The sequence below is a fragment of the Choloepus didactylus genome, chromosome 4 (assembly GCF_015220235.1).
Source record: "Choloepus didactylus isolate mChoDid1 chromosome 4, mChoDid1.pri, whole genome shotgun sequence".
Lineage (NCBI taxonomy): Eukaryota > Metazoa > Chordata > Mammalia > Pilosa > Megalonychidae > Choloepus > Choloepus didactylus.
The window spans coordinates 89,035,415-89,052,570 of NC_051310.1; the positions used below are offsets into that span (position 1 = coordinate 89,035,415).

Genomic DNA, 17,156 nt, shown 5'->3' on the forward strand with positions numbered 1-17,156 from the left:
AGGAGCCAGAAAATACAATCCTACCATATGCCCCCCACAATCTCTGTAGATAGCAGGTTAAGAAAACAGAAGTTCAGAGGTTAACGAGGAAGACACCACCACCAATACCAACTTAACTATAATTTATGGTTGCTTTGGGTATTTATTGTGTGCAGGGCACTGTTCTAAGTGCTCTACATGTTAAATCATCTAATCCCTACAGCAGCCTCAGGTAGGATTATTGTTGGCATTTCTCATGTTAGGAAACCGGGCAGGGAGGTGTTGGGCAATCAGCACCAGGTCACATGGGGTGTGGGTGCAGAGTCCAGGGCTCTGGCTCTGAGTCTGTGCTCTGCCACACCTTGTGGGCTGAGGTCACCAGGCTGGGGAAGGGGCGGCAAGCAACTCCAGGTTAGCCTCACTCTTCCTGGTTCACAAAAGGGGACAGAAGAGGAGGTCTGTGGAGGCTCGGCCTCACGCTCCCCATCGGGTTCCAGCCACTGAGGCAATTCCCTCTAGTGCCTACCCCTTAGAGCAGTCCTCACCGTCTTCCAGAGAGAATTAAGCCCAATATCCTAAGATATCTACTACACGTAATGAATGAACTCTCTCCTGTGCATCAAGAATGCTCCCAGTTTGGCACCACCCTGGGAGAACTGAGAAAGCAACCTCTCGGGTTGTCTGTGCCCCGTGGTCAGAGGAGGGACCCTGTGGAGAAAGAGTATCTCAGGGAAGGACTGTTCAGGATCCAACACTCTCACGGACCTTGTCCAGCAGGGATTTTGCCAGTTCCTCACCAACATGGTGTTTGTTTTTTAAGAGAAGCCATCTTGCAAAGGAGAGTACCAGGGAGGAAAGCTAGGCAGCCCGCAGCAACCCCACCCCACGGGGGGACCATCTGGGTCCCCGTCTAGCCCATAGCAGCAGCCGCCCTGGATGTCTGGGTCACTTTTTCCTTTTTGTTTAGTGTCCTGTTTCTCTGTGACCGTGTGAGCTCCATGAGCCAAGTCAGAGAGGCTTAAAGGCATGCCCAGGGCTCAACCATTTCTACACGGCAAACTAAAGAGCAAGACAAAAGGTGTACACCCCCTAGAATCCAGCCCCCTGTCACAGGCATTTTGAGTGGTGGAGGGGGAGGAAGGAGGAGGGCGAAAATATGTTCTTGGGGATGAAAACCTCTCACCCTTTTTATTTATAAAGCACAGTTATACATAGAGTATATAAAACAGACAGTATATCCATGGTATTAAAATTTAATGGGGTGGGGCATGATTAGGGAAAAAATGCCCAAAAAGGTTCAGGGTGTGTGTGTGGGTGATAACAACACAAAACGTTCAACAACAAAATGCAACACTGCAAACAGAATAACTATTTTCACACTGGCTCATTATTTTCAGTTTTTTTCCAAAATGAACATGTTTATATTGTTGCAATTATAGAATACTGTTTTACATTGTTTTTAACTTAACTTTGCACATAGTTTCCATATTCCTACCCTTCATTCACTGCTGGACCCAGATTAAATGCCTTTGAGTGCAGATGTGGGGTTCTCAGTGAACAAGGCAGATGCAGTTCTCAGGCTACCTCTTGAAACTTAGTACAGTCTCTGTGGTTGTCAATTACAACTTTTAATGTCACTATGAAATATATAGTAATCATTCACCCATAGTTTTATTTTTATCCAAAGAACAAATAACATCCTATTTCTGTTGAATTAGTTTATTTTCTTGACACATTGTTTAGAAAATTACAGATTTTTTTATACCATATTGTTGAACTAAAAGTTCTTCATTTCCCATGTATGCCGCCTGCCAAGCCATGTTTAAACCACACCTGCAACAAAAAGCCTTCTTTCAGCTCCAGGAAGGGTGGCTCAGACATCTCCAAATTCATCAGAGCAGTGGCTGCAGGGCAGCTTCTTTCTGCCACATCCTTCTCCCCCCTCAGCTTGATGAGGCTGCCTGAACTTTCTCTGGCCCCCAGAGATAGGAGTTGTCTGCAAGCCCAGCTGTTGCTCCAGATGGGAGCAGGGCAAGTGAAATGGACACCACTGCTCTAATCACAGAGGGGACAAAGAACTCGGCACTTGGATTCACCCATCTGTTGACATAATTTGTTCACTTTTACTTATCAAGAATGAGACAGAGAAACAAAGAGGGACAGGGCAAACAGCCCCCCTTCAAAGCAAACACTGCACTAACGTCATGGGTTTTTCACTCTACAGGAGGACTGGCCAGAGCCTTTAGCAAGCAGAGAGGGTCTGGGGATGTGGAGGTGGGCTCTCTCTCCTCCTGTGTGGTCCCCTGAAAAATCCTCCAAGGCCCATAGATGGAGCCACTAAAAGCACTCTGGCCTAGATATCACTTTCAGTGACCCACATGGAGTGATCATCTTGTTGGAAAATGAACAGATAGAACGGAACAACAACAAAAGGGTAAAGGTGTCAGCTGCTTGCTGGTAGCCGATTTCCTTCTCCCTGTTCACTGAGGCTTGGGAGATAAATCTCCAGAAGCTTTCTTCTTTTCCCAGCTGTCAGTGTTAGTATCAGATCAGAATCAGAATGCTCCTCAATTTCTCAAGCCCAAGACACAGCTCCTTCTCTCCTCACTGAGAGAGACGAGAGAGCCATGGGAGCATGACTGGCACAGCCTCTTGGGAGAGCAATTTGGCAAAATCTTTCAAAATTACAAATGCACATGCCCTCTGCCCTAGCACTTACTCTCCCAGGAATTTTACCCTCAATTACACATGCCCACACACAAGAAAGGCTGGGAACAATCTCGGTGTTCATGATTAGAGGCCAGGCTACATAAATGTTGGTATATCCCTAGAGCGGAGTACTATACAGCTGTATAAAAAATTAAGTAATTGGCTTTATGTACTAAAATGAGAAAAGCTGTGTACAGGATGCTGTCTTTTATATATGTTAAAAACCAGACTACCTATTTACACACACACACTATACATCTATGTCTGGAAGGCTGTGTAAGAGATTTGCTGATAACACTTCCCCTGGGGAGGAGAGCAGGGGAGATTCAGTTTTCACTGTATACCCTTTTGAACCTCCTGACCTGTGTACCACATGCATGGACAATCTTTTTAAACCTGGCTGTAAGGGAGGCTTTGAGGGAGGGGCTTTCCATTCCTTCTTTCACTTAATCCTTACAATACCTTGTCAAGACGATATTGCCCAATTGTACAGAAGGGCGAACTGAGGCTAAGAGAAGATGAGTAATTTGTACATATCTTCGGTTTGGTTACAGCCAGTACTCAGAGCTGTTTCACTCTGACATCCCTGCTCAAGTGGCAAAATGTGGGCTATTTGTGAAGACGAAGCGCCTCCCTGCCACAAATGCTGCAGGTGCCAGAACTGGACATGCTACTGCACATGAATGACACTCGACTTCTCAAGCATCCTGCTGCCACTTAGCACACCCAGGCCTTCTTTCCTGGGCCTGAGGAAGGAGGGTTTGTGGAGAGGTGGCTCCCGGCCAGGGTGGTGCTGCCATGGCGTGCTTGCTGCCCACGAGGGCGATGACATGAGGATGCAGACCCATGTACATGGCTTTCTCTCAGCCATGTACCTTCCTCCCATCCTGGGGAACAGAGACTTCAGCCCGGGACCTCCTGCCTTGCCGGCACTGCCACCTCCCAGCTATGAGACCCATGCCTGGGATTCAATTCTCAGCGCCTTCATTTCTTATTTGTAATATGGATGAAATGGGGAACACAGACATAGAGACCTGGGAACAGGGTCCAATACACAGTTCCTGGTTCACAGCTGTGTTCACATCGCTCGGTAGTGAGGTCTTCCTACAACTTTAAAAATGACTGAGGACCGTAAGGAGCTTTTGCCTGTTGATATTCACTGTATTTGAAATTAAAACTGAGAAGGAATTAAAATATATATGAATTCGTTTAAAAATAACAATAATAAATTCACTGTAGGTTGGCATAGATAGTTACTTTAAAAAAAAACTATATTCTAAAACAAATAATTTAGTGAGATAGCATGATTCTCACATGTGCTTCTGCATTCAGCGTGTTGTGATGAAAGGATGTGAAGAAAATCCAGTCTCACACAGACCTGAGGTTGGAAAAGCGGCAGTTTCTTAAAGGTCAGCTGCTCAGTAGAATCCGAAAGGCTGTCGGTGAACAATGCGGTGAACAGCCTTCGTGGCGTGCAGATGGAGGGCTTCTAACGGCAAAGTACAGGGGCTGTGCGCAGAGGCTGCACTTGGGCTTCACAGTTTATCATTATTGGTCTCTTGAAATTATATATGTACATATATTTATAGCCAAATACATGGGTGCCCATAAAAGGCACTCATTTCTATGTACACTTTCAGCAGATCGCTCAGCCGCTGAGTTCCACTCAATCTTCCTTCATGGGTCTCTTGCACTAGTGCTTTCTTTCCCAGTCCTATGTCCAGAGACAGGGTGAGGCTCTCACCTCTGCAAGCTGGGTAGTTACTGGGCCCCTGTCCAACCTCTCCGTCAATCTGATGCCACAGGCTTAGCTTTGACCACAACTCTTTCTGGTTTAAAAGCCTTTGATGAGTCTTTGACACCCAAGCCTTGTTCAATCTGTTCCCATTTCTGGCTTCACCACCCTGCACAGCCCCTCTCCCTCCCACTCACTAAGACACCGAGATTTCTTGTCCCTCCTCTGCCCTATTCTCCTCCCTCCACAGTCCCTCTGGTTCAATGACCACACCTTCCTCTGGATACTTCATTGGTCAGCCACATGGAGGGCCCTGCACATAGCAGATGCTCAAAAAATTGATGCAATGAGTCATTCCAAATCTACTATGTGTTCAGTCCTGTGCTATCACTGCACTAGGGATGTAGCAGTAAGTAAATAAAAGAGATTTTTGTCTTAAGAATTGAAAGCAGGGACTTGAACGAATATTTGCATGCTGAGCCGGTTTGGATATATTATGTCCCCCACAAATGACATGATCTTTTAACCCAATCTTGTTGGGTGGAACCTCTTGATTGTTTCCATGGAGATGTGACTCACCCAACTGTGGTGATACCTTTGATTAAATTATTTCCATGGAAGTAGGCCCCGCCCATTCAGGGTGGGTCTTGATTGGTTCACTGGATTACATAAGAGAACTCGAGAGCCGACACAGATGCTTGCTGACGCTTGGAGACGCTAGGAGATGGGAACAGAAAGAGGTCTGGAGATGCTAAGAGATAAAGAGATGAAGCCCAGAGTTTGCCCTGGAGAAGCTGAGAGGACCCCCAGGTGCTTAGAGAGAAATGCTCTGGAAGAAAGAAGCAAGGATGCGCAGGAGCTCACAGAGAGGAGCAAAGACAGAAACCCAGAGACATTTTGGAGAAAGCCATTTTGAAACACAACCCAGGAGCAAAGGACCAGGAGATGCCAGCCACGTGCCATCCCAGCTGACAGAGGTGTTCTGGACACCATTGGCCCTTCTTCAGTAAAGGTAGCCTCTTGTTGATGCCTTAGTCTGGACACTTCTATACCTTAGAATTGTAACTGTGTAACCTGTTTAATCCCCTTTATAAAAGCCAATCCATTTCTGGACTTTTGCAAAACAGCAGCATTAGCAAACCGGAACATACACCAATGTTCATAGCAGCGTTATTCACAATAGCCGAAAGGTGGAAGAAACCCAAGTGTCCATCAACAGATTTAAGGATAAACAAAATGTCTATGCAATGGAATATTATCAAGAAGTATAAAGGAATGAAGTTCTGATGCATGCAACAACACAGATGGACTTTGAAGACATCTTGTTGAGGGAAACATGCCAGACACAAAAGGACAAATATCATATGATCTCACTGATATGAAATAATTAGAATAAGCAAACTCACAGAGTCAAGAATCTAAAATATAGGTTATCATGGGCTGGGGTGGGGTAGGGAATGGGGAATTAATGCTTAAATTGTACAGTTTCTATTTGGGTCAATCATAAAATTTTGATGATGGCGGTGACGACAGCACAACATTGTGAACAGAATTAACAGCATTGATTTATGTATTTAATGTAGTTAAAAGGGGAAATTTTAGGTTGTATTATGTTACTAGAATAAAAATTAAAAAAACAAAACAAAAACCATAGGATTGTACAACACAAACTGTGAGCCCTGATATAAACCATGAACTACAGTTAATTGTACAATTATAATAGTATTCTCTTATCAACTGTAACAAAGGACCACACTAATGCAAAATGTTAATAAGGAGGGGTGGGTATATGGAAACTAATTTTCTGCATGATTTTTCTGTAAACCTAAAAGTTCTCTAATTTAAAAAAGGAGAGAAAGCTTTTTATCTACCTCCTGGAATTAACTTTCCGATACCCTGTTTCTCTGATGCAGTTTTTTGATCTTTCTTCTCCTGCTTTCCTGCATTATTTACTCCTTTGGTTCATTACCTATTGTGCCCTTACCTATATTTTCAACTCCTGGAGGGCAGTATTCTGTGCCATCTTTGCTGCCTAGGATATATCAGATGTTCAATAAGCATTGCTGAATGGAAAGTGGATTAACTACAATATCCAGTGGAATAAGAATCAAAACGATCCAGAGATTTGTTAAACCTAGGGGAGAGGCCCCGGTGTCTGCCATTTACTTAGGAAATGATCAACATGCTTCATGGTGAAACATTTCAAATGCTAGATGGGAAAGCGCAACCTTTATCCCTGTCTCAAATGGTGCTCCACAAATCTTATGAGTCATATTGGAGATGCTGACTGTTGTGTATTGGATCACATCCCCCAGAAAGACACGTTTTCTAACAATCACCGGAGTGTGCCTGGAAGCAGATTCCTCCCCAAAGCCTCCAGGTAAGAGCCCAGCCCAGCAGACACCTTGTCTTTGGCCCTGTGAGACTCTAAGCAAAGAACCCAGCTGAGCCAGCCTGGACTTCTGAACTGCAGAACTGCAAGCTAATAAATGAGTATTGTTTAAGCCACTCAGTTTGTGCAGCAACAGAAAACTATGCAAGCCCAATTAGCTTCTAACCATAATGCATATATATGGACCATTCAAAAGGTACAGGACAATGTGCACCTTCTGCATTTTTAAATTGCTGGATGTGTGTGATCCTAGATAGCAAGGTCTGTCTTATTTATCTCTATCCCTAGCATCTAGCACCTAGCAGAGCGGGTAGCACATAATAAGTTCTCAGTAATTTCATTTAACAAAATTTACATGTCCTGGGCAGTCAGGAATAGCCATGGCTCATTGCTCCCTGGCCAGCCAATTATGAGGGGTTCAGGTTGCAATTATCTGGGCAACTTTTTGGTCTAGAGGATACCTCTAGACACTGGAAGCGATTCAGAGGAAGCTGCCCGGCGACAAGGGCAGGTGCATGTCCATGTGCAGATGTGTCTTGCTTTACACACCAGCTGACCAGCCGTGCAGAGTGGCTCCTCACTCAACCTCCTGGGGCTTCACCAACCAGCCAAACCCTGACATTTTACTTGTAATTGTACCTTGCAGTAAAAAGTCCTAGTTGGAGTGGTAAAAATAGCAACTGCCACTTCCTGCAACACAGATATACCACTTGATCCTGGGGCCTGAAAGGAAACTAGAAGATTCGACTTCAGTGTAACTCAGTTGAGAGACCGTCACACACGCTTAGCTCAGGAGGTGGGGATGGGGGGCAGCCAAGGCAACCAGGCTCCAGGAGGACCACCCTGGACACCAGCTCTAGAGCCAGCTGCTTTCCTTGCCCCCTTATTAAAAATTCAACCCCCAGAATAAGGAGTTGCCTGATAAATGGAAAAACCTGCCTTTGGCAAGGATCTCCACCCTTCCCTCCTCTTGGCTCACTAGCTGCAGAGGCATAAAAGCAGGAGGCCTCTCCACCAAAGCCCTTTGGGAGTCCTGCTGTCTCTGCATTTATACGCCCACCCCCACCTTTGTCTGTGCTCTCTGCTGTCTGTGGCTGTCCCAACCTGGCCAGGCTGATGGGAGAACAGGAGCCTCCTCTGGGGCTCAGGTCTGAGACATCCCCAGGACAGCAGGGAGATAGCAGCCAAACCTCCAATTCCCAAAGGGTGAGGCCGAAGCTGTATTAGGCAGAGTTCACTTGGGGGGTTCCAAGGAAGCCTGGCAAAAACGTCAGTAGTAATGAATTCCTCCAGGGGCCCAGGCTACCAGGTCCAGCAGCCCCCTCACTCCCTCATTGGAGGGCCTGGTGCTGCCCAGGCCTGGCGTTCCCCAGCCCGAGTCCACCTTGCCGTCTGATTTTCCCACACCTGCCGCCACCCTCAACCCAGGTGCATTGCCACCTATGGCCCAGGGAGGCCATCAATCTCCACAGCTTCCCGCCACTTCTGTCTCCAAATCAAGAACACAAGGGCCTATGCAGTAAATTTTTTGTTTTGGAGTTTCCTGTTACAGGAAAACAGAGAAGAACCCTCCCAAAGTAACAAATGTGGACATGCTGTTTTCTGACCCTTTTTCTGAACCAGCTAGAGAACTTTCCCTGCCCTCCTGTGCTCCTTTCTTTATTCCTGCAGGCGAGACAGGAGCAGCCCATCAACTCAGCCAGCCCTGGGAGGAGCTCTCAAGTCCACCCAGACTTTTCTTTCAAATCAGGTGAGGCCTTTTCCATCTCAGAGGGCGCCAGGCAGATGCATCCCACCTGAAGACACCTCTACCTCACATGGGACAAGTCACCCCAACCCTTCTCCAGACACGGCTTTTAGAAGAAACACTTGGAGTCACTCAAATTCTGGGCTTTAGATACTTGGCTTTCACTAGTAAAAACAATGCCTCCTGATGTTTGCAAGAGCTTTTCAGCATAAAGTGAACTTTCAGGAATGTTTTCTCATGCGCAATGCACAGCAACCTGGCAGGGGGCAGGGCAGGGATGAAAGGGCCTCATTTCACAGATGAGCACACAGGTTTCGGAGAGCTTCGCCCGTCCTCAGCCTGGGTCAGGAGACCAGTAAAAGGCTGAACTGGGACTCGCTAAACCCTGATCTTCTGGAAAACAAAGGTGGATTAGAATTTAAAAGAGGACGCCTGAATAAATGGGATAACTGTTTTTTTGTTTTTTTTTCTAAGAATAATGCAATCATTTTTCATCCATCACATTAGCTAAAAGTGAAAACGTGGCCAATCTCAAGTGTGGGTGATGATGTGGGGGCATGAGCATCCAGACACCATTAATGGGGGAGTAAATCCAAGGAGTTTGCAAAAGCCATTTGGACTTAACGGTGAGGATTTAAAATAATCACGCTTGCTCATAAAGATGCTTGATCGAGGATGTTTAAGGCTTCATTGATTGCATGGAAGGACATTAGACTCAACCCAAATACCTTTCGGTAGGGAGACAGTGAAATGAAAGATGGCATTTCAGCCACACTACGGACTATTACATCACAGTGAAAAGAGAAAGAGCTTGTGATGGTTAGGTTCATGTGTCAACTTGGCCAGGTGATGGTACCCAGCTGTCTGGTCAAGCAAACACTGGCCTAACCGTTACTGCAAGGATATTTGTGGCTGGTTAATAAACCAGAAGGCTGGTTTATTAAATCATCAGTCAACTGGCTGCAGCTGTGAGGGATTACATCAACGAAGGCGATGTCTTCCACAATGAGAGAATGCAGTCAGCTGGACTTAACCCAATCAGTTGAAGACTTTTAAGCAGGACACATAGAGGACCTTCACTTCTTCTTGGGCTGACCAGAGAAGCATTTCCTGAGGAGTTCATCGGAGTTGCCAGTTTGCTGCCTGAGGAGTTCATCGAACATTCTCATTGGAGTTGCCAGTCTGCTGCCTGCCCTACGGAATTTGGACTCGTGCATACCCACAGTTGCGTGAGACACTTTTATAAATCTTATATTTATAGCTACCTCTTGTTGATTCTGTTTCCCTAAAGAACCCTAACTAATACAGAGCTCTAAGGTACATTCGGTGGGAGAAGTTGTAGAGTACTGAGTACTGTCCAAATCACGTGAAAACAAAACCGGTATATAAAAAGGGGACTAGAAATGTATGCAGGAAACTTGACAGATATGTCAAGGGAAGTGGGGGACTTTCATACTGTGCCCATTTTTTTCTATATTATTTGTTTACAAAGGTAATCTGTTGATACAGTGTTTAAATTTAAACAGGAAACAAAACAGCTATGAATTGGAAGGTCATGGCCCATAAAGGCTGCAGCCTCTCGGTGAGCCCCAGTCCACACCCCGCCCCAGCCTGGGCAGTTCACTCTTTGCATTTGCTGTGCTCCTGCCTGGTGTACTTTGCCTCGGACCTTCCCGTGGCTGGCTCTCTCTGGGATTGCAGGTCTCTGCTTATACGTCACCTACCCAAAGAGGCCTTCCCTGACCTCCTCTGCAAAGTGGACCCTGTTCACTTTCACACCTCCCCCTCCACTGCCTTTGTGGCCCTTATCACAGTAGTATTTACTTGGCCTCCTTGTTGTCTGCCTCCCCACTCAAATAGAGGCTCCAGATGAAGGAGTCTTTGCCTTGTTCTCTGCTTCTTTCCAGCGCCTGGCAGAGAGTAGATGGCAGAAAATATTCAGTGGACATAGTTGGAACAGAAGGCTTGAACTGCAGTCCACTTCCTCACTTCTCCAATAAGGAACCGAGGCAGGCTCTCTCTAGGCATGCCGCTCACACCAAGTGCTGTGCTACAACCACCTGACTACCTGCCTGCCTCCCATGCCAGACGCTGAGCTCCCTTGCAGGGACTCTTTCTGAACCTGCCTTTTCTTTCCCCAGTTTCTAGTTCAGGGCGAACCATACAGAAGGTACTAAATAAATGTTTGTTGTGTGAATGAAACTGTACCCTTTCTCCCTCTGATTTTCAAGGCTACCGTCAACAGAGGCTTTGACAGGTGGAGGGGTTGGCTGCCTAAGGTGTCAGGAGCCCAGCTGGGACACAGCAGAACTCAAATTCTGCATGAAATGAGGATGAAATCACCAAGACTTTCTAGAAAAAAAGCTCCTCCATCTCTTGGCTGTCTCCTCCCATGACAAATGGGCCTGGCCAACTGCAAACCTGGCAGGCAGCACCGCCTGGGTTTGAACAAGCAAAGCTTCTCTTATCTTAATTAGGGAATTAATTTTGTTCTGTCTTGATTGATCTGTGGTCAGCTTTCCCTTGGGAGCCCAAAAGGGGCAGGCAGAAAACAAGTGAGGCTTTCTTGTTTCCATCCCACCCCTGCATCCTACTCCTGACGATGCAGCTGGCAGTGGAAGGAGTCTTGTTGGCAGAGGTGGGTGGGGACGGCACGGTTTTAGTCACACAGCCCTGCTCCACCCCCACCTCCCTTGCAGGAGGAGCCATGCAACTGGTCTTACAGGGAGCCGTGCCACCTCCTACCCCCTCGTCCCTGAGCACCCTCAGGATCCCACCTGCTCCTCTGAGGTCTTGGTCCATCTTGCTTCTAGGAGATGGCCCTGGGCTCTGTGAGCAACCTCTCACTCCATCCATTCAAGGGGGAGGGGGCTGTCACCCTTGGTGCACATCTGCCCAGCTCCCCACCCAGGACCTTGGGAAAGAGTCACCTGCATGCCACCTTCCTTTGAGACCGGGCCTGCTCCACCCAGGGCCAGCCTGCTTCTTCCCTCACCCTATCCTCTGGCCTTGCCAGCCTCTCCTCCACGGGCACACCCCATGCTTGCAGGCCAGGAAGAGAGTGAGCCCTGTAAACCTGAGCCCCAAACCCCCAGGCAGTGGGCACAGGAAGGGATCTGAGAGAGGCTCAGGGAGGCGAGCCGGTCACTCTGGAGTTACTGGAGAGGTCTGACTCAGTCTCCACTCACCGAGAAAGGAAAGGATACTGCACCCCTCGCATTTTACAGGTGGAAACATTAGAATCCAGGGAGGGAAAGTGACTGGCTCAAAGTCCTATAGCACATCAGAGGCAGAGCTAGAACTAGAACCCTCAACTCCTGACTTCTAACTGGGCCCCTGTGCACTCTATTGGGCTGCTTCTCAAACGCTCCCCGCCCATGAGGGCTAAATGAGTAACTCCAGCTTTACAAAACCGCGCAACATCACAGCTTATAAGAACCTTTGAGTTTTTACAGCAAAACATTTCATAGAAACGTTATACAGAAGAGCATCCACTTATTTTACAGAAGTGCTAAATGAGGCCCCTAGGGGTAAGGACACCTGCAGGCAGTCACATAGCCAGGTAGGGCAGAGCAGGACGGGGGTTCCAGCTCCCACACCCCCACTAAAGTGCACTCTCTGCCAACAGGTTCCAGGTCTGAGGATTTCAACTGTGGGATGGTGTAGAGGCGGAGTTGGCCTCGGGCCCGGTCACACTGAAACAAGAGGTGGTCCACACTGCCTTATCCAGACTCTGCACCCAACCCAGGGGGCAGGGCCCGGGTGAACAATGTGGGGACAAAGAACAGCTGGGAAGCTTTTATGTATTCGCAGAAAGTAAAGTACAATTTCCCAACTAGTCTGGCTTTCTGGGACTACACAGCTGGCACTTTTAAGCGCAGGGCTCAGAGCCACACATGCCATCTTTCATCATCCAAAAGGGTACCAGGATTAAGCTTATGCCACAAGAAAAGTCTGGGGGTGAGAGAGGGAGGGGTATAGTGGGTGGAGGTGGCTGGGAGAGGGCAGCAAGTCACCTGCAGAGAAACAGGCACCTCTGACCTCAACCCCGTGCCCAGAGGACAGGGCAAAGAGGAAGGGGACCCTGGAATGTACACCAGACACCATTCTAGGGGCTTCTGGATGGTATCGTGTTTAATCTCTGCAATAACCCTGGAAAAGGCAGATGAGGCTCAGTGAGTTAAGGAACCTGATGAGACACATAGCCAGGATGGAATCCAAGTCTGGTTCCGGAGCCCACACTCTTGCCCTTTACCCTGTGTTGAAGGGACGCAACGGGCAGCCCTTCCCCTCCCTGAGCCCCCTCTGGGCCCCCTATCCCCACAACATCCTCAACCCTATTCCTAACAGCCCTCGAGGCACCTCTGGGTGGGTCAGTCTGGCAAGGCGATGGCCTGCCACTGAGTAGCTTTAGAACTGGTATTGGGACAGTTCTGCTCAGGGCATGAGGTTGTCCAGGAAAGGGGCTGGGACCCGCTGCAGGAGCTGGGCTGACCTCCATCGGGGCAAGTCCTGCTGGAATGCTGGGCCTAAAGGCTGGGGTTGCATGAGTGCCACCCCTCTCCCACTCGGCAGCCCTCGCTCCCCCGGCTTGTCCCAACTAAGTGTTTCCTGGCTGGGAAAACATAAAGCTTCAACAGCCCTGGCCAGCCGAGGCAATTCATTTATGAAATTTCTCACATTAGACGAAAACCAGCAATCACAATCAGCCAATTCATTTGTGTCTGGCCATTCTGTTTTCTCGTGCCAGCTCTGCCCTCCCATTCAGGCGAGGCTACCCCCACATCGTCAGCTGAAATAGAGAGACTAAGGGCTTAGGCAATCTGCCAACCTCTGGGCCAGTGGGGTGGGTTCTCCCAGGCCCCCCTGAGCAGGGTAGTTGCTTCCAGAAGCCATTCAGCTTCCTGTGGATGCCCCGGACCACTATCCCTGCAGGCTGGGCCACCCACCTCTGCGAACCTTTCTGACCCCTCTCATCTGCTCCTTCCCAGACCTGAGCCTGCTGCACCTATCTCGAGGGTGGCAATGAATTGGCCTCTGGGAGAAATGTGGGTGGGTGTGGGAGAAAAACAGCTGCCAAAGGCTGGGAATCAGGCTGGGCTGTGGCATGCCGTTCCCATCTTTACTTAGCAGAGGCATCCTTTGTCCAGGAAGCCCACCCCCCACCCCATGTCCCTCCTCTATGCCCCCTCACCTCTTCTTGCTGCCAATATCATCGGAGCACTCTGCATATGCATGGCCCAACCCCCCATCACCTAGGAGTTCCCTGAAGGCAGGGTGGCCAGCACCTAGCCCTAGGCCTGGCACATAGCAGGTGCCCCATCAAGTCTGTTCCAACAATGAATGAATGAATGAATGAATGAACCAAGCCACCCATTAAATTCAGCTCTCCCTCTCTCTCACCCCACAGTGATATATAGGAAGAACTAAGCCTGCTTTCACTGCAGACCACGTAGTCCGGGTCCTGGGTAATTTTCTCTTTCCTTCCTGCTCTCCTCTGCCCACACTAAGTGCCCACAGGATTAAGATGTTATTAAGAGTCACTGAACTGCAGAAGCTGCCTCCCATGCAGAGAACGCACGCGCCTCAACTCCTTTCTCTACACCACAAACATAAATCTGGCCGCAACCGAGACCCAAGAAGAAGGTTCCTTCCATTTCCCTCCACCTGCCTTTTAATAATCTCCCTGGAGTCACTTCATGACAAATGGAATGACTCAAGACCAGAACAGCTGCCAGGCCTTGTAGAAGGCTGGGATTCAAGGAACCCGTCTTAGAAGAACACTGACACTGCCCCTGGGTGGGGTGGACCTTGTGTTCTACTCCCTCCCAGGCCCCAAAGGCAAGCTTCACCAACAGTCCTCAGGAATCCTAGCTGCAGATCTGGGCCCACTGAGCATCCGGTCTGTCTATGAACAGTGAGGCCAAGGCCCAGGTCCCAAAGGGCCTGAGCCCAAGTCACAGGCACCAGAGTCTAGTCCATGATAAGAATGTGAGGTTCCTGCCAGGTTAAATCTGCAGGAAGTGGGTCTGCCCCCTCCCCCCCAGCCCCAATCCCTTTGGTTATGGCTCTATAGAGGTTTTCTTTGCTCAAAGATAAAATGAATTTTGAGGAGCTCTGATGCTAGAGCAAAAAAGTGGGTGGTGCCCCTGTTGGGCAGGGGCGGTTAAAAGCCCCTGATGCTTATTACTGCAAAGGAGAGGCTAAACCTGCTTATAATTGTGCCTAAGAGTCTCCCCCTGAGTGCCTCTTTGTTGCTCAGATGTGGCCCTCTCTCTCTAACTAAGCCACCTTTGTGGGTGATCTCGCTGCCCTCCCCTCTATGTGGGATCTGACTCCCAGGGGTGTAAATCTCCCTGGTAACACAGGATATGACTCCCGGGGATGAATCTGGACCCGACATCGTGGGATTGAGAACATCTTCTTGACCAAAAAGGGGATGCAAAATGAAACGAAATAAAGCTTCAGCGGCTGAGAGATTTCAAGTGGAGTCGAGAGGTCACTCTGCTGGACATTCTTACACACTATATGGATAACACTTTTTAGGTTTTAATGTATTGGAATAGCTAGAAGTAAATACCTAAAACTACCAAACTCTAACCCAGTAGCCTTGACTCTTGAAGATGATTGTATAACAATGTTGCTTACAAGGGGTGCAGTGTGATTGTGAAAACCCTGTGGACCGCACTCCCTTTATCCAGTGTATGGATGGACGAGTTGATAAATGGGGACAAAAACTAAATGAAAAGTAGGGTGGGGTGAGGGGGATGATTTGGGTGTTATTTTTTATTTTATTTTTTATTCTTATTCTTTCTGTTGTAAGGAAAATGTTCAAAAATAGATTGGGGTGACGAATGCACAACTATATGATGGTACTGTGAACAGTTGATTGTACACCATGGATGACTGTATGGTATGTGAATATATCTCAATAAAACTGAATTAAAAAAATAGATTGGGGTGACGAATGCCTAACTATATGATGGTACTGTGAACAGCTGATTGAACACCATGGATGATTATATGGTATGTGAATATATCTCAAGAAAACTGAATTTAAAATAAAAAAATATATAAAAGGTCAAAAAACAAAACAAACAAACAAAAAACCCAAACCAAAGGCTTCTAAAACAACTATGAACTAGAAAGGGGATGGGGGGTGGGGGATCGTGCCAAGGTGTGGTGGGTTCCTGGTGCCAGGGCAAAATGTGGGGAAGAGGAGAGTCAGGCTGGAAGAGGTTTGCTTTGGACCTGCCAGGTGGCTGCCACCCAGGTGGGCAGGTGGGTGTGACTTCAGGTGCGACCATTTCTCTTCTGCTCACAGACAAGTTACCCTATCGGGCGAGAGACCTAATCGGCCCGACAAGGAAAGGTGGTCAGCTCTGCCCCGGCTAGCGGTTAGACCTTCGCTCATCGCTGCCCCGGTTTTGCACGGGCGGCCATCTGTCCCTTGGCGTCAAGTGCGCGGGGGGACTTTGCTCCGCCGGGGCGCAAAGCTGCGCCGCTCATATCCTCAAAGACAAGCAGTCTCCTCTTTCCAGGATCAATATTAATTTTTTTAAAAGAGAGTCTGCGGATTCAATGAATCAATCACTCCCAGGAGAGAATCGCAGCTCCCACGCGCAACATCCATTTGTGAAGCAATTCATTCCCTCACCCCGCGCTCTTAGCAAATACCCTCACCGGGTCCCCAGGCTCGGGCGGGGCGGGAGGAGCCGGGACGGGGGCGGGGCTCACTACAGCCCCCACTGTCCCCGACCCGGGGTCCACAAACCCCCCCGGTGGCCGGGACGGTTCCGCGAACCCCAGCTGCGCTCTTCCCGGGACACGCGGCCCCGCGGAGGCTCAGTCTGTCGGGGGCTCCCCTCGGCGGGACGCGCAGGACCCGGCGCTAGCTGGTCCCGAGGCTTGGCAAGTCCCCAACGCCGGCGCCGGGAGGGGAACTTGGGGCGCCCCATTTTCTCGGGCAGAGACGGCGCCGGGCGCGCGGGAGCGGGACGGCCCAGAAGACGGCGCCCCAACCCCCAGCCCAGGTACTCACCGCCCGGAGCGCTGCCGACCGCCGCACTGAGACGCCCCACGCCGTCTGCGCAAGGCCCCGCAGCCCTGTCGCCGCCGCCGCCGCCACCCCCTCAGCGGGTCCGCTGCAGCCTCGGATAGCGTTCCCTTTGCGGTACAGCCCAGGCGCCGCCAACAAACTAGTTTCTCTCGCCTTCCCGCCCCGCCTCCCGGTCCGAAGCATACCAGCCAATCAAAGGCAGCGCGTCTGTGACGGATGGGCAGTCGAACCCGTAGTTAGTACGGAGGAGGAGAAAGGGGTGGGCGCTCAGGCCGCGCCGGTACAGAGAGTGGGCGGGGCAGGCCCAGGAGAAGGATTGCGTCCTGATTCTTAAAGGGACAGGCGCCTACGCGCCCCCAGGGCCAAAGCTAGGAACCCAAAGGAAAGACTTTCAGAAAGTGGGGACTGTGTACATTGCATATACCTCTTACTTCCGTCCCCGGATTACAAGTTTGTAGGCCTCATTACCTAGGACAGATTCACCCTCTTAGTTGCCCGAGTGTTAAGGAAGCCCTTTCTTTTTACTCCGGGCCTG

The 17,156-nt window shown here is 49.1% G+C and overlaps 1 protein-coding gene across 1 annotated transcript in view; it reads right to left on the minus strand.

Annotated features, from left to right (window-relative positions):
* KLHL25 (kelch like family member 25) overlaps window positions 1-16,742 on the minus strand; it is a 41,427-nt gene extending 24,685 nt beyond the window's left edge. Inside the window, exon 1 of the mRNA XM_037832985.1 lies at window positions 16,604-16,742. The gene's annotated coding sequence lies outside the window, so the exon portion shown is untranslated. The remainder of the gene's footprint in view (window positions 1-16,603) is intronic.
* Window positions 16,743-17,156: the final 414 nt, after the last annotated feature.